This window comes from Triticum urartu, chromosome 5A (assembly GCF_056163025.1).
Source record: "Triticum urartu cultivar PI428250 chromosome 5A, HENAU_Tu73, whole genome shotgun sequence".
NCBI classification, from domain to species: Eukaryota; Viridiplantae; Streptophyta; class Magnoliopsida; order Poales; family Poaceae; genus Triticum; species Triticum urartu.
Window position 1 is genome coordinate 561,217,032 of NC_141877.1, and position 18,646 is coordinate 561,235,677.

The following is an 18,646-nucleotide window of genomic DNA, read 5'->3' on the forward strand; positions in this document are numbered from 1 at the left end:
ACCCCGAAGATAAAAGTTCTCCAAATGCCCCGAAAACTTAATATGATTTTTTTCTAGAATATTTGAGAATATCTGGCACTGAGAACATACCAGGGGGACCCACCATGTGCCCACGAGGGTGGAGGGCACGCCCTACCCCCTGGGCGCGCCCCCTGGCTCGTGGATCACACGTGTGTCCCCTCCATTTATCCTTGCACCCACACACTTCGTCTTGCTTCAGAAAAAATGATCCACCAGCTCAAACCAGAGTTCTTGCTCATCTTGCTGCCATTTTCGATCTCCTTGCTCAAAGCTCCATTCACAAAACTGCTTTGGGGGATTGTTCTTTGGTATGTGGCTCCTCCAATGGTCCAATTAGTTTTTGTTCTAGTGCTTTATTTATTGCAAATTTTTGCTGCTTAGGTGACCCTGTTCTTGAGCTTGCATGTCAAATTTATGTGGTCAAAAGTAGTTTTAATGCATGATATGGCCTCTAGGCACTTCTAGGAGTAGTTGCTATCAATCTTGTTGAGTTTGGTTCACTTTTATTTTTAAGTTACTAAAAATTTCAGAAATTTTCAGAAAATGATGAAGAGAATATTGAGGGGCTCATCGAGCCGAAGCTCGAAGGATAAACAAAGTGAAGAGAACAAGAAGCCCTAGTATAATCTCCCTCGTACTGCGGAGGTTCGGTCGTGTGAATGGCCTTTTGATGATTTCTTGAGAGAAGCAGGGATTTATAAAGATTTTTATTATTTGGCTGAGAATGCAGGCCTCACCACCTTCCTCCATGACCAGCGTGAACAGTATCTCTTACTCACCAATATTTTTGTGCAAAACTTTCATTTCCATGCTAGAAGATCACCATCTTCGGTGGATTTTTATTTATATGATGAGTTTAAGGAGATGTCACTATTTGATTTCTGCCGGGTTTGTGAGATACCCTTTGAGGGAAGCAGAGAGGAACCACATCGTAATGATGTGGAGGGATTTATTGATATGATTGCTGTAGGGGAAACGAGGAAAGTTTCCTATGCGAGAATCACTAGCATACATTTTCCTGTTCTACGTTACTTTGCAATATTTGCTAGTAGATGCTTAATTGGTCGCGGGAACTGTGGGAACCTTAGTGCTCCTGATACTGTTATTTTGCGCCATGCCTTGTTTCATGATACTACTTTTAGTTTAGGCGCTATTGTTGCTAAACGATTAAATCTGAACCATACAAAGGTCCCCTTCCTCGGAGGCATCCTCGCCTCGCGCCTTGCTGCACACTTTAACATACCTAACACGCATTATGAGAAGGAGGAAAAGTTGCTGCCTTCTATTTCCCTACATTATAAGAGCATGGTAGCACATTGAGGGAGTCCTGGATTAGGGGGTCTCCGGAGAGCCGGACTATATCCTTTGGTCGGACTGTTGGACTATGAAGATACGAGATTGAAGACTTCGTCCCGTGTCCGGATGCGACTCTACTTGGCGTGGAAGGCAAGCTAGGCAATACGGATATGTATATCTTCTCCTTTGTAACCGACCTTGTGTAACCCTAGCCCCCTCCGGTGTCTATATAAACTGGAGGGTTTTAGTCCATAGGACAACATACAATCATACCATAGGCTAGCTTCTAGGGCTTAGCCTGTCTAATCTCGTGGTAGATCAACTCTTGTAATACTCATATCATCAAGAACAATCAAGCAGGACATAGGGTATTACCTCCATCAAGAGGGCCCGAACCTAGGTAAACATCGTGTCCCCTGCCTCCTGTTACCATCCGCCTTAGACGCATAGTTCGGGACCCCCTACCCGAGATCCGCCAATTTTGACACTCACATTGGTGCTTTCATTGAGAGTTCCACTGTGTCGTCACCATAAGGCTTGATGGCTCCTTCGATCATCGCTAGCGATGCGGTCCAGGGCGAGGTTTTCCTCCCCGCACAGATTTTCGTATTCGGCGGCTTCGCACTGCGGGCCAATTCGCTTGGCCATTTGGAGCAGATCGAGAGCTACGCCCCTGGCCATCAGGTCGGATTTGGAAACTTGAACTACACGGCCGACATCCGCGGAGACTTGATCTTCGACGGATTCGAGCCCATGTCGGATGTGCCGCACAGTCGCGGCGAGCATGACGTAACTCTGCCGTTGGACAGTGTTCGGGAGATCGCATCCGCAACTACTCCGGCCGTTAATCTGGAGCAAATCGCGCCATCCAAGAGCGGAGGGATAGACCCCGCCATGGAGGCCGCACTCTCAGTGGCGATAAAGCTAGATACTGACTTCACTCCTTTCGAGAGCCGCGTCGCCGAACCACTGGATTTACCTCCGGCCACGGACTCCGAGCCGCCTCCATCCGTGCCCGTCGAATCCGACGGGGCCCCGATCATGGAGTTCACCTCCGCGGATATCTTTCAGCACTCACCTTTCATAGATGTGCTAAATTCATTAAGGTCTCTCTCCCTGTCAGGAGAACCTTGGCCGAACTATGTCCGGCTAGAATGGGATGCGGGCGACGAAGAAATTCGCTACCCACCCACCACCCACTTAGTAGCCACTGTCGACGACTTAACCGACATGCTCGAATTCGACTCTGAAGACATCGGCGGTATGGACGACGTTGCAGGAGACGAAAAGGAACCACCGCCCAGGGCGCTGGACCGCCACTTCATCACATGACGTATACATGGTGGATACACCTAAAGAGGGCAATGGCAAAGAGACAACGGACGATGCCCCCTCCAAGCAACTGATGACCCACAATTATAGGGGATCTATCGTAGTCCTTTCGATAAGTAAGAGTGTCGAACCCAACAAGGAGCAGAAGGAAATGATAAGCGGTTTTCAGCAAGGTATTCTCTGCAAGTACTGAAATAAGTGGTAACAGATAGTTTTGTGATAGGATAAGTTGTAACGAGCAACAAGTAACAAAAGTAAATAAAGTGCAGCAAGATGGCCCAATCCTTTTGTAGCAAAGGACAAGCCGGAACAAACTCTTATAATAGGAAAAGCGCTCCCGAGGACACATGGGAATATCGTCAAGCTAGTTTTCATCATGTTCACATATGATTCGCGTTCGATACTTTGATAATTTGATATGTGGGTGGACCGGTGCTTGGGTGCTGTTCTTACTTGAACAAGAATCCCACTTATGATTAACCTCTACTGCAAGCATCTGCAACTATAACAAAAGTATTAAGGTAAACCTACCCATAGCATGAAACATGTGGATCCAAATCAACCCCTTACGAAGCAATGCATAAACTAGGGTTTAAGATTCTGTCACTCTAGCAACCCATCATCTACTTATTACTTCCCAATGCCTTCCTATAGGCCCAAATAATGGTGAAGTGTTATGTAGTCGACGTTCACATAACACCACTAGAGGCTAGACAACATACATCTTATCAAAATATCAAACGAATACCAAATTCAAATGACTACTAATAGCAAGACTTCTCCCTTGTCCTCAGGAACAAAGGTAATTACTCACAAAGCATATTCATGTTCATAATCAGAGGGGTAATAATATGCATATAGGATCTGAACATATGATCTTCCACCAAATAAACCAACTAGCATCAACTACAAGGAGTAATCAACACTACTAGCAACCTACTAGCACCAATCCCGGACTTTGAGACTAGAATTGGATACAAGAGATGAACTAGGGTTTGGAGATGAGATGGTGATGGTGAAGATGTTGATGGAGATTTCCCTCTCCCGATGAGACGAGCGTTGGTGATCACAGTGCTGATGATTTCCCCCTCCCAGAGGGAAGTATCCCGGGTAGAATAGCTCTGCCGGAGCTCTAGATTGGTTCCGCCAAGGTTCCGCCTCGTGGCAGCGGAGTCTCGTCCCGAAAAGTTCCCTACTATTTTTTTCTCATCGGAATACTTCATATAGGAGAAGATGGACGTCGGAGATCCACCAGGGGGCCCACGAGGTAGGGGGCGCGCCCTAGGGGGGCGCCCCCACCCTCGTGAGCAGGGTGTGGGCCCCCTAGCCTTCATCTTTGGCGAGGACTTTTCTTTATTTATTTTAAGATGTTCCGTGGAGTTTCAGGAATTTTGGAGTTGCACAGAATAGGTCTCTAATATTTGCTCCTTTTCCAGCCCAGAATTCCAGCTGCTGGCATTCTCCCTCCTTATGTAAACCTTGTAAAATAAGAGAGAATAGCCATAAGTATTGTGACATAAAGTGAAATAACAGTCCATAATGCAATAAATATCGATATAAAAGCATGATGCAAAATGGATGTATCAACTCCCCCAAGCTTAGACCTCGCTTGTCCTCAAGAGAAAAGCCGATAACAATAAATATGTCCTCATGTTTAGAGGTAGTGGCGTCGATAAAAAAATAAAATACAGACATGAAGGCATCATGATTATTCCCATAACAACAACATATATAGATTTTGTCATATGATTACTTATGTTCAAGTGTTGATCTGTTCACAATGCAAGAGTATAAATCATAAACCTTATTGGGCTCCGACAAACTATAATCTTAGTCATTGAAGCAATTGCAATTTATCATAACATTGGAAAGAGTCTATGTCAGAGCTAAAAAGCAAGTCCACATACTCAACTATCATTTAGTCCTCCATAATTGCTAACACTCACGCAATACTTGTGGTTACGGAGTTTTAATTGGACACAGAGAAACATAGGGGCTTATAGTTTTGCCCCACAACCTTTTACCTCAAGGGTAATGTCAACAATAATGGTTCATGCTCCCCTACACCCAATTAGATATATATATATATATATATATATATATCATGTTCTTTCCAACATGCTGAGCTTGCCAAAGGATAAAATGAAAAAGAAAAGGTGAAGATCACCATGACTCTTGCATAAGGTAGAAGATAATAATAAAAGATAGGCCCTTCGCAGAGGGAAGCAGAGGTTTCCATGCGCTTTTATGGTTGGATGCATAAAATCTCAATGCGAAAGAACGTCACTTTATATTGCCCCTTGTGATATGAACCTTTATTATGCAGTCCGTCGCTTTTATTACTTCCACATCACAAGATCGTATAAAGCTTATTTCTCCCACACCAATCAATCATACATATTTATAGCAATTTTTATTGCTTTGCACCGATGACAACTTACTTGAAGGATCTTACTCAATCCATAGGTAGATATGGTGGACTCTCATGGCAAAACTGGTTTAGGGATTTTGGAAGCACAATTAGTATTTCTACTTGGTGCTGGGAATTTGGCTAGCATGAGGGGGAAAGGAAAGCTCAACAAGTTAGAGGATCCATGACAACATACTTTATCTCGGATATAAGAAAGACATAACTCATTACGTTGTCTTCCTTGTCCAACATCAACTCTTTAGCATGTCATATTTTAATGAGTGCTCCCAATCATAAAAGATGTCAATGATAATATATCTATATGTGAAAACCTCTCTTTCCTTATTACTTCCTATTAATTGCAACAATGACCAAAGCTATGTCTGCCAACTCCCAACAACTTTTAATCATCATACTCTTTATATGTGAAGTCATTACTCTCAATAAGATCAATATGAACTTTTTGTTTCTTTTTATTCTTTTTCTATTTTATTTTATTCACCCAAGATCATGGCAAAATAATCAAGCCCTTGACTCAACACTAATCTTTATTATATATAGCTCACGGACTCGATTACAAAGAGAGATCATAAAGCAAACTCAAAACTAGATCATGCCATAAACTTTATTCTACTAGATCAAGATACTTCTAATAAGATCGAACTAAGAAAAAAAAGTAAAGATAGGAGTTGTGATTGTGATACGATACCGGGGCACCTCCCCCAAGCTTGGCAGTTGCCAAGGGGAGTGCCCATACCCATGTGATTATATCTCCTTTGTCGGTGAAAAAGGTGGAGGTGACGGATAATCGCACATCGAGCGTAAGAGGTCCTCCAGCTTGCGAATAATGCCCTTGAGTGCGACAATATGCTCCTTCAACAAAATATTTTCTTGTGTGAGATACTTGTTTTGTATACGAGCTAACTCAATCATCTTGAAAGCTCCGATCTCAGTTGGGGTAAGAAGGTTATGATCAAGTTGAAGGATGTCTTTTGCTCCCGGAGCTTGATCCTCCGTGGCCTTCTTGATCCATTCATCCTTGTTGACCCTCGTGGGTTCTTCCCTCTTCAGATCTATATTCATTATCCAAGCATAGTTGTCACCATTGTTGGAGGAGGGAGACGACATGATGCCTAGCCTGGAAAACCCTGACAGAAAACAGCTCGACACAAGAACAGAGGAGGTTTGCGTGATACGGGAGTCAAACCTTCGGGAGAATATATAATGAATTTTTACCGACCAAAATACATATTGTGCAAGAAAACAGAGTCCGGAAGGCACATGAGGTGCTCACAAGGTAGGGGGCGCGCCCACCACCCTCGTGGGGCCCTCGTGTCCTTCCCGGACTGCTACTTATTTTTCTATTTTTCTAAGTATTCCAAAACGAAGAAATATTGCCTTAAAAATTGTTTTGGAGTGGGTTTGCTTACCATACCACATACCTATTCCTTTTCGGAGTCTGAAACGTTCCGGAAAGTGTCCCTTATGTATTCCTCCGGGGTTACGGTTTCAATAATATTGGTTTCAACATTTATGGGATTACCTGAGATATAATGTTTGATTCTTTGACCGTTTACCACCTTCGGATTTGTGCCCTCGAAGTTGTTGATTTTTATGGCACCGGAACGATAGACCTCCTCGATAACATAGGGGCCTTCCCATTTAGAGAGAAGTTTTCCTGCAAAAAATCTTTAACGAGAGTTCTATAGCAATACATAATCACCTACATTAAACTCACGCTTTTGTATCCTTTTGTCATGCCATCTTTTAACTTTTTCTTTAAACAACTTGGCATTTTCATAGCTTGGGTTCTCCATTCATCAAGTGAGCTAATATCAAATAACCTCTTCTCACCGGCAAGTTTAAAATCATAATTAAGCTCTTTAATAGCCCAATATGCCTTATGTTCTAGTTCAAGAGGTAAGTGACATGCTTTTCCATAGACCATTTTATACGGAGACATACCCATAGGATTTTTGTCTGCAATTCTATAAGCCCATAATGCATCATCAAGTTTCTTGGACCAATTCTTTCTAGACCTATTAACAGTCTTTTACAAAATTAATTTGAGCTCTCTATTTCTCAACTCTACTTGACCACTAGACTATGGGTGATAAGGAGATGCAATTCTATGATTAACATCATATTTAGCAAGCATTTTACGGAAAGCACCATGAATAAAGTGTGAACCACCATCAGTCATTAAATATCTAGGGACTCCAAACCTCGGGAAAATAACCTCCTTAAGCATTTTAATAGAAGTGTTATGATCAGCACTAGTAGTTGGAATAGCTATTACCCGCTTAGTAATGTAATCAACAGCAACTAAAATATGAGTATATCCATTAGAGGCAGGAAAAGGTCCCATATAGTCAAAGCCCCTGTCGGTGTCAAAACTGGCGGATCTCAGGTAGGGGGTCCCGAACTGTGCGTCTAGGCCGGATGGTAACAGGAGGCAGGGGACACGATGTTTTACCCAGGTTCGGGCCCTCTTGATGGAGGTAAAACCCTACGTCCTGCTTGATTAATATTGATGATATGGGTAGTACAAGAGTAGATCTACCACGAGATCAGAGAGGCTAAACCCTAAAAGCTAGCCTATGGTATGATTGTTGTTCGTCCTACGGACTAAAACTCTCCGGTTTATATAGACACCAGAGAGGGCTAGGGTTACACAAAGTCGGTTACAATGGTAGGAGATCTACATATCCGTATCGCCAAGCTTGCCTTCCACACCAAGGAAAGTCCCTTCCGGACATGGGACGAAGTCTTCAATCTTGTATGTTCATAGTCCAGGAGTCCGGCCGAAGGTATAGTCCGGCTATCCGGACACCCCCTAATCCAGGACTCCCTCAGTAGCCCCTGAACCAGGCTTCAATGACGACAAGTCCGGCGCAGATTGTCTTCGGCATTGCAAGGCGGGTTCCTCCTCCAAGTACTTCATAGAAGATTTTGAACACAAAGGGAGTGTCCAGCTCTGCAAAATAAGTTTGCACATATTGCCATAGAGAGAATTATATTTACACAACTCTAATATGCTGACGTATTCCGTAGCGTGACATCACACCACGGCCAAGTCTTTATTCGAATGGTTTTACTGTCCCACCTCAGCGCGTTTAGCGAGGCGGTTTCCTTGGCACGTATTGTTAAAGCAGAGATTGTGTCCCCTTATTCTAGGATTCTCATCAATACAGGTGTGGGTAACCCAACCGCGCCATTGACTATGGCGCTTGGGAGATAAGCGAGTTTTACCAGGCTGGTGGGGGCGCATAGTCGCGTCCGCCCATATAAGGGGATAAGGATCCACCTTTTCATCCATGCCTTCCTCCTCCTTTGCCTATCCATTCCCGCGCACTCGAGCTCCAGCGCCCAAGTCCGCACACCCCACCTCAACCTTCTCCAGCCATGTCCGGAGCGGGAGGTAAGTGGATGGTCTCCTCCGTCACGGAGGGACACATTAAAAAACTGAGGAAGGCCGGATACTTGTCTAACGGCATTGCGCACCGGCTTCCCGAAGAGGGGCAGCTCATCCCCACCTCTAGGCCCCATGAGAGGGTGGTGTTCCTCCCCCATTTCCTCCGCGGACTGGGCTTCTCTCTCCACCCATTTGTCCGGGGGCTCATGCTCTACTATGGCCTGGATTTCCACGATCTGGCCCCGAACTTTGTCCTCAATATCTCGGTGTTTATCATCGTGTGCGAGGCTTTCTTCTGCATCCGCCCCCATTTCGGCCTATGGCTCAAGACTTTCAACGTCAAGCCGAAGGTGGTGCGCGGCACTCAGGCGGAATACGGAGGCACCATGGTGGGCAAGATGCCCAATGTCCTATGGCCCGAGGGCTCCTTCGTGGAGTCCCTAAAGGGGTGGCAATCGGGGTGGTTTTATATCACCGAGCCGCGCGACCCTGAATGGGTCGCAGCCCCCGAGTTCCGATCCGGCCCCCCTACGCGGCTCACCTCCTGGAAAGAGACGGGCCTGTCGTGGGGTAAAGAAGGAGAGCTGACCGGACTCCAAACATGCGTCCAAACCCTGGTGGACAAGAAGCTCAAACTTGTCAATGTAGTCCAGGTTATGCTCATCCGCCGGATCCTCCCGTGTCAACAACGGGCTTTCAATCTGTGTGAGTTCGACCCGGCGCAGCACCGAACTCTGAGCAGGCTCTTCGACACGACGTACGAAGATGCCTGGAAGGTGCTTTTCAAGGGCGCCAAGGCCCCCGCATCCGTTACCGAGGATCGCGGATTCAGCACGCAGCGCCGCGCTCATGCGGTAAGCTGTTTTTACCTTTTACAGGGTATTAGTTTTTCATAGTTTGACTCTATGCGGGATCTAAGCTCCCTTATCTTTGACAGGATTGGCAGGAGACGTCCGGACAGATCAATTGTCCGGCTCCTTTTCCCGAAGGCCCAGCGGACGCTCGCCTGGCGAAGCTGCTGGTTCCGGCACACTATGTGGTGCCAGAGAAGAAGGCCAAGAAGAAGGCCATAGGGACTTGAAAGAGTGCCCGGCGCCTGGGGGTGTCGGATTCATCATCCGATGACTCCAAGACGCATTCCTCCCGTGAAGACGAGGAGGAGGAAGAAGAGACCTCGCCCCCTTTAGCGGGGGGAGAGAAGAAAAGGAAGGCCGCCCCGACTGGGGAGGCCGAAGGGTCCAAGAAGGGGAAAACCCTTCGTCCGAACGGCCCCACCAACACCGACGACGACGAAGTGGAGTGGCCGCACAGGGCCAAGCCCCTGGCGAGATCGTAAGTGTCCGGATACCAGAGTGATTCATAGTATTCCCCCATTGCATAGCTTTTCCATACGTAGAACATGATTGTGCAGTCCGCCCAAGGCCGGGTTCGACGAGTCATCGAGCGGCTGCCTGGATTCGTCGGATGTGAATTCGCTTCTGACGGCTTCCTCCCCCACCCTGCGGACGGCGCCGAGGTGGCATCCCAACAGGTTCCAAGCCAGGAGGAGGTGGTCCTGGAGGCGCCGCAAGACAAACTCCCGGACTCCAGGCGTAAAGGGGATAGATAGAACCCCCAAGGGCTCCAAGTCCGGCCTTGAGCCGAACACCGCGCCGGAACCTTCAACGGTTCCAGACTCCTGTAGGCAGCCTCCTTCCAAGAGGAGCAAGCCTACCGAGCCGGTGACCTCCGTCCAACCGGAGGCACCGGACAATTTGCTGGAGACGCTTAACGGTGCATACATCGATGAGGAGCACCGCACTATTGTGAGTGCGGTGATCCAGAAGGTTCAGTCCGCCAAGAGCGGACTGACTGAAGCCTGTGCTAGCCTCCTAACAGGCTTTGATGTAAGTAAAGAATATGTAAAAATATTACCGCATAGACAGTAGCCCATGATGCTCTGTTCGGCATTCGGAAAGAAAAGCCGAATAGAAGATCTAATAACATACGCAGGAGTCTAACATAATCAAGTCAATATGCATATGCAGGCTTCGCTGCTGACCTCCGCCGCACTGACTGCGGAGGTGGATACGCTGAAGCAGAACCTTGAGCGGTCCGAGCAAGAGCTCGGCCTAGCGAAGCAGCAGCTCGAGGAAAAGGAAGGTAAGAGATACCTTATTGAAATATGTGGAAGGTGCAATTGCAAAAAGTGACAGGATTAACGCGGCTATTGTAGGGGCCACAACTGAGGTGGCGTCCCTTAAGCAAGCGCTGTCCGAGGCCGAAAAGAGGGCGGCCACGGAGCGCACCGAGCGGGAGAAGCATGAGACGCATGTTGGCGAGGTGCGGCAAGAGCTCCAGGCTCTCATGAAAAAACATGAGAGTTTGGAGCTTGACTCGAAGACGCGAGAGTCTGAGCTCGCGGAGGCCATTGAAGATGCCAAGTCTGCCAAGGCCGAAGCCCAGAAGGCCCTCCAGGAGGTTGAGGCAATAAAAAAGATAGCGGCGGGTAATGCATTCTTTATGCAAAGGAAGCACGTAAAAGTGAATTACTTGTCACTTACCCGAATCCGGAGCTCTCCAGGAGCATTCGCAGACTTGCCCCGTAGCGTGTCGGATGCCGCCGCCTTCTACCGAGCCGAGGAGGGAAGCTCGACGGAGAAGGTGTTCTGGTCTCAGTATGCTGAGGCTGAACACCCGGTGCCCTTAAGCGACCAGCTGAAACAGCTGGTCGAGCTCCATAAGGTGGCTGAACAGGACATGAAGGGCCTCATAGTCCGGCTGTGGCCTGGAGAGGCCATGCCTGGGAGCTACTTTGGGCTGGTGAGGCAGCTGGTGGAGGCCTGTCCAAGGCTCAAAGTCATCAAGCGCTCCGTATGCATCGAGGGTGCCCGTAGGGCGCTTGCTCGTGCGAAGGTGCACTGGGGCAAGCTGGATGCTGAGAAGCTTGTGAAGGACGGGCCACCGCCGGGCAAGGAGCATCGCAAGCCTGAGATGTATTATGAGGGCGTTCTGAAGGGTGCCCGCCTTGTGGCGGATGAATGTTCCATGAATGTAATTTTTTAGTAAACTCGCTCATTTTGTCTTGTGCGCTGAAAACTTGTTCATGTGCGCTAAGCAATGCTTTTTGAATTTAAAATATTACCTTCTGTGCGGCCGTTTATCAAATTTGAGAGATGACGAGTCGTCAGCTTCCGCCCCCATGGCACGAGTGCTGGGGTGTTCGGTATAAACATGAGCGCTCTTTTTCCCATTCTTGGGTCCTTCGAGGGAGGCACTCAACACAACGAACAAGGCAATCGGACTATAATTTTTGAACACTCTCACTTAGCCATAGAATTCTATAATTTTAAATTTCGGCGAAGCCCCTAGTGTTCGGAAGACCGAGTTCGGGGCGCTATCCACGCCTAGGCCGGACAAAGCCGACTCCTCGCTCTAAGCGGCATAAGTCTTTAGGGACTCGAAAACCTCTCGAACAGCGACCAGCTCTCGCCTCATCATGACGGTCAGTTTTAGCTTTCTCTACTGAGGTGCTTAGCCCAGCTCAACTGGGGCACAATCGTAGTAGTTCTCCTAGTGCTACCTTAGCCAATATAACGGAACGTAAGGTACCAAAACATAGGAGCCGGGCAAACCCAACTATTGACCCAAGACATGATTCGGAGCCGATGCATATAATGCTATAAGTTTGGGGTGCCGCACTTGTGAAAGTGTTCGGACTTATCACACCATGTTGTGGGGTACTTAAGCCCCTGGCGTATTGGTCGTACCAAAGTGTACGCACAACAGGAATCAGCTACTTTGCCATTTGCCACGGCAGACGGCAAAGGTCTTTGCCGTCTGCCGCGGACGGCAAAAGGGGACGGCAAAGTAAGGTTCGGCAAAGAGCTACTTTGCCGTCTGCTTCGGGCGGCTGACGGCAAAGGGTCCTTTGCCATGAGCAGCGGACGGCAAAGAAAGCAGACGGATGGCAAAGCCACTGGATAGGGTTTACTCCGTTAGCCGCTAACGGGAGGCTTTGCCGTCAGCCTCCTACAATAACAGACGGCAAAGAAGTTTGTTTGTTTATTAAAATAAATAAACAGTCCAAGTGCAGAGGCTATAAATAACCACGACATTATCCATCCACACTTTGTTCCAAGAATCGAAGACGAATGGACAAATTTCACAATACAAAATTACAATATTTACATAGAATACATCATCCACGAATGGACAAATTTCAAAATACGAACATAAATTATCCATCCACACTTTGTTCCAAGAACGAACGGACTCCTCTATGCCCGTGGTCGCCGGAGCAACTAGCAGTCGCGCCCTCTAACTTCTCCTCGAGGACAGGGCCGGGGTTCGAGGCCGGCGGAGGTTGGCGGGACTGACAGAGCCGGGGCCGATGGAGGCCGGCAGGGGAGACGGGGTGCGGAGGCCGCCGCGGTCAACGAGCGACGAGACACGGAGGCAGGCGGGGGCGACGGGCGACGGGGCCGGGGCCGGCAGGCGAGATGGCGGCCAACGAGGTGGTGACGGGCGCTAGCGGGCCGATGGAGGCCGGTGGGGGCGACGGGCAAAGTGGCCGGGGACGGCGGTGAAGGGGGAAGTGGATGCGGCTGGTGGAAGAGGTGGTGGCCGGCGAGGCTGGATCCGGCAGGTGAGGTGTTGGCCGGCAAGGCCGGGGGTCAAGGCGGTGGCGGGCGCCGGCCGGCCGGTGTGTCAATTTGGATCGAGAGGGAGAGAAAGGAGAGAGAGAGAGAGAGATGTGGTCGGGTGAGGTGGGGATAAGGGACAGAGAGAGACGTGGTGGGGTGATGCTGCCCTCGGGGCGTGTGCATCGTGGGTGCGTGCGTGGGTGTGCGTCCGATGGGGTGTGGGTGGGGATGCCAAGTCATCGATCCGCATGATCGATCCGGGTGTTGTGCTTCTTCTTTGCCGTCTGCCCCGGCTTTGCCGACTGCTATTTGTTCTTTGCCGTCTGCTAGCAGACGGCAAAGAAGTTAACCGAGCCACGCCGTGCCCCGTGGGGCCACTAGGCTCTTTGCCGTCTGCCTTTTCCCTCTTTGCCGTCAGCTGGTAGACGGCAAATAGCCAGCTGATGGCAAATAGTCTCTTTGCCATCCGCCAGCTCTTTGTCGTCTGTTATCCCAAGGCAGACGGCAAAGAGCCTCTTTGCCATCAGCTGGCAGACGGCAAAGAGCCTCTTTGCCATCAGCTGGCAGACGGCAAAGAGCTGGCAGATGGCAAAGTAGCAGATTCCAGTAGTGACGGGTGCAACATGTCATTAATGAACATATATTTGTAAAAAAGAGTAATGCAATAATAGACGGAAGCTATGCATTGTTTATTTAAAAAAGGCTGCGATCAAAGCAGGACGATACAAATAGTGCGATAAGCAAAAGATGAGACTATCAAATATGTCCTTTCCAGGGGCGAGCAGCGGAATGTTATGCGAAACAGGTATACTGCTCGTTATAGAGATCACCTTAGAGTTCCGTAGTGCGGCGTAGCTTTCTGCTTCCCTGGTTGTATCGTTTGTGCGGCAATTGTGCTGCCGGACAAGCCTTCCGAAGAATGGAGTCCTGAAAATAAGAGAAAATTAAGAAATCGGCAGCCCCTAGTGCGGTTTAAGCCGCGTGTTAGGCGTGCCGTGATGGTGCCCCTCCCCCTGTGCCCATGGTATTTCCAGAGAATAGTTATGTACGCGCAGCACTGGTTTCGCAAGTTCGCGAGGGCTGAGGTTGGGGCCACATTGTTACGCTTGCTCTGAACATGCCGGACAGTCTTGGTGTAGGTTACTCCGGGCGCGCTTGACGGTGTCCAGACGTTTAATGGCCGGACTAGAGAATTGCCTTGAGAGGCTTCTTTGTACTTCCGTTGCGATAGCCGCCGTATGCTCCTCCGTTCGGAGAGAGCGTTCGGTGTTTCCATTGACCGTGATGACGCCTCAAGGGCCTGGCATCTTGAGCTTGAGGTATGCGTCATGCGGCACCGCATTGAACTTGGCAAATGCGATTCGCCCAAGCAGTGCGTGATAGCCACTGTGGAACGGGACTATGTTGAAGATTAACTCCTTGATTCGGAAATTATCCGGAGATCCGAAGACCACTTCAAGTGTAACTAAGCCTGTACAGTTGGCTTCTGCACCTGGTATGACGCCTTTAAAGGTCGTTTTGGTGGGTTTAATCCTCGAGGGATCGATGCCCATTTTCCGCACTGTATCCTAATAAAGCAGGTTCAGGCTGATGCCGCCGTCCATAAGGACTCTAGTGAGGTGAAATCCGTCAATAATTGGGTCTAGAACCAATGCGGTGAATCCGCCATGACGGATGCTAGTGGGGTGGTCCCTTCGATCAAAAGTGATCGGGCAGGAAGACCATGGGTTGAACTTTGGGGCGACTGGCTCCATTGCGTATACGTCCTTTAGCACACGCTTCCGCTCCCTCTTGGGGACGTGGGTTGCGTATATCATGTTAACCGTCCGCACTTGTGGGGGAAAACCTTTCTGTCCACTATTGTTCGGTGGTCGGGGCTCCTCCTCGTCATCGCTATGCAGCCCCTTGTCTCTGCTTTCGGCATTTAACTTGCCTGGCTGCTTGAACACCCAACAATCCCTATTGGTGTGATTGGCTGGTTTTTCGGGGGTGCCATGTATTTGGCATGAGCGGTCGAGTATTCGGTGCAAACTGGACGGGCCCGGAGTATTTCTTTTGAATTGTTTTTTCCGCTGACCGGGTTTAGAGCCTCTGAATCCGGCATTAACTGCCGTATCCTCAGCGTTGTCGCCGTTAATGCGGCGCTTTTGCTTGTTGCGACGCGACCTGCCACTGCTGCTCTTGGTCATGTTATTGCTGTGAGCTAGCCAGCTGTCTTCTCCCGTGCAAAACCGGGTCATAAGTGTCGTGAGGGCTGCCATAGATTTCGGCTTTTCCTGTCTTAGGTGCCGTGCAAGCCACTCGTCGTGGATGTTATGCTTGAAGGCCGCTAGGGCCTCTGCGTCCGGACAATCGACAATTTGATTTTTCTTGGTTAGGAACCGTGTCCAGAATTGTCTGGCTGATTCCTTTGGCTGCTGAATTATGTGGCTTAGGTCATCGGTGTCTGGTGGTCGCACATAAGTGCCCTGGAAATTGTTGAGGAATGCGGCTTCCAGGTTCTCCCAACAACCAATTGATTCTGCTGGCAAGCTATTAAGCCAATGCCGAGCTGGTCCTTTAAGCTTGAGTGGGAGGTATTTGATGGCGTGTAGGTCATCACCGCGGGCCATGTCGATATGAAGGAGATAGTCCTCGATCCATACCGCAGGATCTGTTGTGCCATTGTATGATTCGATGTTCACGGGTTTGAAACCCTCGGGGATTTGATGATCCATTTCTTCATCTGTGAAGCATAGTGGGTGTGCGGCGCCTCTGTATTGGGCTACATCACGACGCAGCTCCAACGAGCTTTGTCTACTATGTTCGGCCCGGACGGATTTACTGTATCCGGCGTGACGAGTACCGTCTCGTGCCGTGGGGCGCCCACGTGATCCATAGATCGATCTTGTTTGCCTTGCCTTGTCCTCCAATATATCTCGCAGGTCTGGTGCATTTTCCCATGCCTTGGTATTTTTTGAGCGGCGGCGGGGTGCGGCTTGAGTGGAGGGCCGAGAGGCCTCTCTATCGCGGCCACGGGGTGGCCGGTCGGCCACATCATGCACTAGTGATGTAGCTTTAGGTGCTTCCTCCTCTAATTGGGGTAGCAACCTGCGCTTTGGGTAGCTCTTGGCGGGGCGTTCGAGTTCATACTCTTCGGCCGCGAGGACTTCAGTCCATCTGTTGGCTAGCAAATCTTGATCAGCTCTAAGCTGTTGCTGTTTTTTCTTGAGGCTGCTTGCTGTGGCCATAAGCCTGCGTTTGAAACGCTCTTGTTCGACGGGATCCTCCGGCACGACAAATTCGTCGTCGTAGAGGCTTGCCTCATCTTCGGAGGGAGACCTCTCTGTCTGCCGCTCTCTTGTGAGGGCTGGCTTCTCTATCCTCCTGTGCTGAATCTTGCTGGAGGTGGTTGTCTTCGGCACTGTCCAGGGTGTTATTATCTCCCGTGCCGGAATCACCGTTTTTGTTTTGGCGGGATTTGGAGCGGCGCCGCTGACGCCGGCGCTTAGGCTGCTTCTTGGAGGGGTCATCCTCCGCTGTTCCATCGCCATTGCCTTCTTTTGGGGTGTCCACCATGTATATATCATACGACGAGGTGGATTTCCAGTGCCTATAGGCGCTGGTTCTTGATCATCTCATGCATCGGCGTCCATACCATCGATCTCTTCGGAGTCGAAGTTGAGCATGTCGGTTAAATCATCGATAGTGGCTACGAAGTGGGTGGGCTTTGAATTTCTTCATCATCCGCATCCCAACCTTGCTGACCATAGTCCGGACAGGGCTCTCCTAACAAAGAGAGAGACTTTAGTGAATTCGGAATATCGCCGAAGGGCGAGTGCTGAAAGATGTCCACGGCGGTGAACTCCATGATCGGCGCCCAATCGGGTTCGATCGGTCGGGGCGCGGAGGGCTCGGAGTCTGGAGAGGAGTCCGGCTCCTTGGAGTCACGGGCTTCGTAGAGAATATGGCTGGTGTTCGGCTCGATCGCCGTAGAGATTGCATCCCCCGAGGCGGTGTCTAACCAGCCATCCTCGGTTGGTGTGATCGGCTCCGAGCTATGGGTCGGAGCGGACACAGGTGCGGCCTCCAGGGCACTGTTCGGTGGCAGAGCTAAATCATGCCCATCGTGACAGTGCGGCACGCTCGGCTGTGGCTCGAATCCGTCGAAGATCAAGTCTCCGCGGATGTCGGCCGTGTAGTTCAAACTTCCAAATCTGACCTGATGGCCAGGGGCGTAGCTTTCGATCTACTCCAGATGACCAAGCGAATTGCCCCATAGTGCAAAGCCGCCGAATACGAAGATCTGTCCGGGGAGAAAAGGCTCACCCTGGATCGCATCACTGTTGATGATCGGAGAAGCCATCGGGCCTAAAAGTGACGACACAGAGGAACTCTCAATGAAAGCACCAATGTCGGTGTCAAAACCGGCGGATCTCAGGTAGGGGGTCCCGAACTGTGTGTCTAGGCCGGATGGTAACAGGAGGCAGGGGACACGATGTTTTACCCAGGTTCGGGCCCTCTTGACGGAGGTAAAACCCTGCGTCCTGCTTGATTAATATTGATGATATGGGTAGTACAAGAGTAGATCTACCACGAGATCAGAGAGGCTAAACCCTAAAAGCTAGCCTATGGTATGATTGTTGTTCGTCCTACGGAATAAAACTCTCTGGTTTATATAGACACCGGAGAGGGCTAGGGTTACACATAGTCGGTTACAATGGTAGGAGATCTAAATATCCGTATCGCCAAGCTTGCCTTCCACGCCAAGGAAAGTCCCTTCTGGACACGGGACGAAGTCTTCAATCTTGTATCTTCATAGTCCAGGAGTCCGGCTGAAGGTATAGTCCGGCTATCTGGACACCCCCTAATCTAGGACTCCCTCAGCCCCAAACATCAAATGGTTCAATAACAAGTGAATAATTCATAGGCATTTCTTGACATTCATCACAAGACAAGACAAACTTACGGGCATCCTTGAAGAGAGTAGGCTAATAAAAACCAGATTGCAATACCTTATGTGCAGTTCTATCTCCAGCGTGGTGTCCTCCATAAGCCTCGGAGTGACACTTGCGTAGGATCTGTTCCTGTTCATGCTCAGGTACACAACGTCTAATAACACCATCTACTCCTTCTTTATAAAGATGTGGGTCATCCCAAAAGTAATGTCTTAAATCATAGAAAAACTTTTTCTTTTGCTGGTATGTGAAGCTAGGTGGTATAAACTTAGCAACAATATAATTAGCATAATCAGCATACCATGGAGTACTACGAGAAGTACTTATAACATTTAATTGTTCATTAATAGGTAGTGGGTCATCAAGAATATTTTCTAACCTAGACAAGTTGTCTACAACGGGGTTCTCAGCTCCCTTTCTATCAACAATATGCAAATCAAATTCTTGTAGCAAGAGAACCCATCTAATAAGTCTAGGTTTAGCATCTTTCTTTTCCACAAGGTATTTAATAGCAGCATGATCAGTTTGAATAGTTACTTTAGAATCAAAAATATAAGATCTGAACTTATCACAAGCAAATACAACTGCTAAAAGCTCTTTTTCAGTAGCA